Source organism: Ursus maritimus, unplaced genomic scaffold, assembly GCF_017311325.1.
Source record: "Ursus maritimus isolate PB19 unplaced genomic scaffold, ASM1731132v1 scaffold_10, whole genome shotgun sequence".
In the NCBI taxonomy this organism is placed as follows: Eukaryota; Metazoa; Chordata; class Mammalia; order Carnivora; family Ursidae; genus Ursus; species Ursus maritimus.
Genome location: NW_024423344.1, coordinates 54,204,888 through 54,209,963, shown reverse-complemented (window position 1 = coordinate 54,209,963; position 5,076 = coordinate 54,204,888).

Sequence of the window (5,076 nt, the reverse complement as noted above, 5' to 3'; positions counted from 1 at the left end):
TTTTTTTTTTTTTTTAAGATTTTATTTATTTATTTGACAGAGACAGAGATAGCCAGCGAGAAAGGGAACACAAGCAGGGGGAGTGGGAGAGGAAGAAGTAGGCTCACAGCAGAGGAGCCTGATGTGGGGCTCGATCCCATAACGCCAGGATCACGCCCTGAGCCGAAGGCAGATGCTTAACCGCTGTGCCACCCAGGCGCCCCTCTCCCTCCTCTTCTTATTCCAGCCTGAGAACTGTCTCTCCTATCTGCCTCTCTCTTTCTCTCTCTCTTTCCCTCCCTCCCTTCTTTCATTTTTCTAAATACTACAGTCAAATTTTTCTCAACATAATCTGAGCTAATATATTTACCTGGAGAAATATTTTTACAAATTAAGAGTTTTTAAGCTGTATGTGTCATAAACATTACATTTTATAATTTACTGAAAAACCTCTTTTTTATCTGAAGAAGTTTGTTATAAGTAGGTGTAGATATTAAAAGCAAGGCCTCCAAATGTATTTTTTTTCTAAACCTATTTCTACAACAAATATGCTATATGCATGCTACAAGTACATTCACATACAGTTAAAGTCTTCAAATGCTAATGTAGATGTTTTACACATATTCTGAGTATAGTGTTTGCAATAAAATCTAGGGTTTTTGTTCTAACAATATACATTTAAAGGAAACAGCAGAAAATTTATTTATCTCTCTAGGTAACCACCTATAATCTGAAGCATTAGCAGCCTATTATTTTCATTGTACATGTGTTTCACTGATCTGCCACTATTAAATTCTTAAATCATGTGTTAGCAAGGCATTCCCAGTGTTTATTAAAAAAAATACAATAACTATAATAGAAATATTATCATAAAATGGTTGAGGAATTTATTACAGTCATGATCCTCCTTTAAAAAAACAATCCAGTCTCATAATTTTCAAACTCAGGCATTGATAACATATTGTTTAATACATAATATTTTCAGATTTCAGATCTTTTATTAAAATTTCGTGAATTTTTCTCCTATCTCAGTGTGAAGTTTGAAACTTGTGTACATTTTTTTCCACAGGTTAATAAGAAGTATTTGATTTCTGCCTGAATTCCTGTATCATCATTTTGGGAATAATTTCAGCCCTCTTAAAATATTTAATACAGTCATTTTACTTCATTTTTCCCCAAAAAGATACTTATTTTCTGCACATATTAAGCCTGAAATTATACACATTTGTATGAATGTGTATTCTGAGTGTGAATCAGCAAAACATGTGATGTCTATAAGTAGTATCCATTATATCCTCCATTATGAAATATGACACTCACCAACAGCTGAAGCTTCTTCATGTCTTTTTCTCTTGCTAGAAACTACTATTTGTTCCCATTCCTTTCTTCTCTCTCCTAGGTATTTACCATCTATCATATTTTTCTTATGTGGTTATTTTCTCTGAGTGGTGAGCATAATACTTTTCTGTGACTCCCCTCTACCAGAAAATAATTTCAAATATTGAACTTGATCACTCTGTGAATGCAGACTTTCTTGTATTCTATTTGGTGGATTTTATTTGGATACCTATTTGGTCCCAGATCCTGTATTTAGCATACATTTTTAAAATTAAAAATGTAATATTAACTTAGGCTCTAAAAGTTTACACATATGATGCATGTGTTTGGAGGGGAAACAAATACATATAGAAAAATTAAAAGTATATTTATAGAGGAATGTACATGAAATTCAACATGAGTATATATCAAGCCTCACTGATACCTGAAAAAAAAATCTTTAACTAAAATGAGGAACAGAAGTTCATTACAAAGTGAAAAATATATTTTAACATTCATTGTGAATAGTAAAATTAAAAATTATTGCAAAAACTTATGGACTTTATCTTGCATTTAATAAATAAAAGTTATATTTGTATACATGTTTGTATATTTGATTCTTGCATCAAAATCTGAATCTAGTGGTGATGTTATCAAGATTTGTATTTCATGTTTGACTGTAATGAAAATCATAAAGGGAACTATTTTTTTCTAAAAATAATCAAGAGAGGACTCAGTTGTCTAAAGAACCTTTTTTTTTTTTAATGTACCTGCCTGTTGTTTTCTCCAACTTTTTCTTTTACCATGATTTTTAACCCTTCTCTAGGACCACTTTCATATACTTGATGAAATTCTATTTTGGGGCCGTATCTCTAATCTTACTTTGCAATTGATTTACACTGTATATTTACTGTAAATCCCATAATCAGCAAGTAACTGATTCACAAACAGACTGATGTTACAGGTAAGTAATAGAATCCATACTTGAAAAAAACAAAAAAAAGATGTTTTAGAGAGGTCTAATTTAATAAGTTGCCATTTAATAATATTTGCTTATCATGACTCTTTTTTTTTTTCCAATACACAGTGGTAACTCAAATAAGGAATCCCTGTATAATGAGGATCCCTGCAGTTAGAGAGAATAAGAAAGTAGTAGGATGAGGCGAAAGCAGGACAGGACATTCCAGACAGATGGGGTAAAATAAGAAAAGGCACGGATAGTATAATGTGTTTGTAAAGCAAATTATATAAATGCTGTTACATAATGGTTATGTATGTAGTAGCAGAAACGTATGTATGAGGTGCTAGAGATGAAAATAGAGGCAAATCTAATGTACTAAAAAGAATGTATTTTATCATAAAGGGAATGAAAACAATTGAAAAGCTTCCAACCAGGAATTACTTTGTCAGATTGTGTTTAAGATAGAGACTTTGCTGGAAGAAGACATATTGACCTAATGGGGAAAAACTGTAGGAAAAGAGACAAGTCAGGAAATTACAGCAATCATTTGGAGGAGTGGTGTATTAGCCAGGGTTCCATGACACATAAAATTAACTATCACAGGTAGTGAGGACACAGATAAGGGGATTAATCTACTATGTAACAGAGAAGCAAAAACAAGCAAGACTTATTGTCTATATGTCAGAAGTTTTTAAAAAAGGAAGAATTAAAGACAGATTTCTGACTGGAGAGATTAAAAGACGATGAAGGCAGAGGAAGAAAAGTGAAGATGACCAGAAGGAACAGATCTGGGGCAAACATCTGTAGAATCTAAAATGCCTATAGCAAATGCACAGGGTTATAAAGCAGAAAATGGGTCTATAAGTCTGAAGCACATCTGTGAAAAGTCGGTGGAGAATTGTATGTTTGTTGGTCCTTGTCTGACAAGTAGTATTGGAAATGAAGTAAAGGAAAGGAAATACTAAAAGTGATTTTTAAAAAAGTGAGTTGAAGTGGATATATACATAAAACTTAATAAAAATAAAGTAAAAATAATACCTGGGAGAAAGCTAATGAGATTCTATTTTTATATAAGACACCCAGATAGAGATAATCTGAAAAGATGGTGATGATCCAAAATTTTTGCCTGCGAAATATGTTAACCTAAACTGGATCTACAGATTAGTTAACATTTGAAATACAAAGTTATAGTTGGACCAATGACAATAAATAAATTTCTTAGGAAAATTGTGTAGAAAAGTGGGATGGTAGAATTTTAGAGAGAAATGGTGCTAAGTAAGTTTACTGGTTCTATTTCTGCTTTTCATACCTTCCTTCTAGATCTTTTATCAGAAGGAGAAATAGAATCAGTAAAATTTATTTGGAAAGAATGCAAAAGAGTGAAGAATTCAATAAAGAGGGTGTGATGAACATAAAACAGATTTTAGATTTTTCTGTAAGAAAAAATGAGATGGTACCTAATGGAATGACAAATCATGAGATCAATAATGACGTTGTTAAGATATTATGCAAAAGACAAAGGAAGAGTTCAGATTGAAGTATGTTAAGAGGTGAGCATAGATTAAAAAAATGGTGCCTTCTGTTTCATGGTAAACTATCACAGGGTACAGGGATATGGGAGGGTTCATTTTGTGTTTGTGGTGGGGAAAGGCCTTTATAGATTGGCTTAAACAGCAAAATAGCCCTAGATCTAATGTACTGAAAAGGTTTTAAATGGAATAGGTATGGATTGGACTAGGAAAACCAGCGGAGGAACTGGAAGAAGAGAGAGCCCTGAGACGGATACGTGTGTGTGTGTGTGTGTGTGTGTGTGTGTGTGTGTCTTTGTAGAATTTATTTTTAGTGCAAAAATACTTAAATTATGCAGTGTCTGCCTAATGACTTCAATTTTCTTGAAGGAAGTAGGAGATGGTAACGCAGGGAAGCGCTAATATCAGCAGAAGAATGCAGACATAGAAACATCATTGAAATACATGAGGGGACAAAATCATTGAAGAATAGTACCAATTGCCCTATAAGAATTAGTAATCATTTATCTGAAGTCATCCAGCAGTACTGGAGTCTCTAAGAATTATTAACTTCTTGGACATAGCTGAAAAGCAGACTGTAAAACTGAGTGAATCTTAGAATTTTTCAAAGATATTTTCCCCTTTTCATTAAGCAAACATATATGATATGTGCCTAATTTTAGTATGTATCCATCATAAATAAATGAATCCAGTTAAGGTTATCTCTAATTGGGCCATGCTGAATGGTAAATCAAATCTTGGTTTCATTTTTCTTAGACTCACTTTGTCTTCAGAGCAAGCGTGGGCCCGAGGCACTGATGGCTAGTAGTGAGGACCAGAAAGTAGAAGCAAATCCAACATAATAGGTGAAACTGTATTTGCTATGCTCTCAGTGGGTATCTGTCTCTAAGAAAGGCTGCTTCAAATATGCTTTCTAAAAACAGTGGAATTATATACAGTACAGGAATCATCCTGAGGGTGAAAATTCCTGCTGTTTTCATAGGAAACATGATAGAAACACAGACCTGCACAGAAACACTTTTCCAAAAATAGTGGTTTTCTGAGGATTTGGCCTTTACAGTGAATGTCATTTTCTGTACAGAAGAGTACAAATGACCATAAAGTTTTCATAGATGATTCCAAAAGTGCAAAGTGATGATATGAGAATACAGAATCAATGTTGACAGACACAAGGGCTAAAAAACCAAACCATTCAACTCATCATACTCCAAATTTCTCTTTCTCATTTTCTCTCTCTCTCACACACACACACACACACACACACACACACACACACACACACACACACAC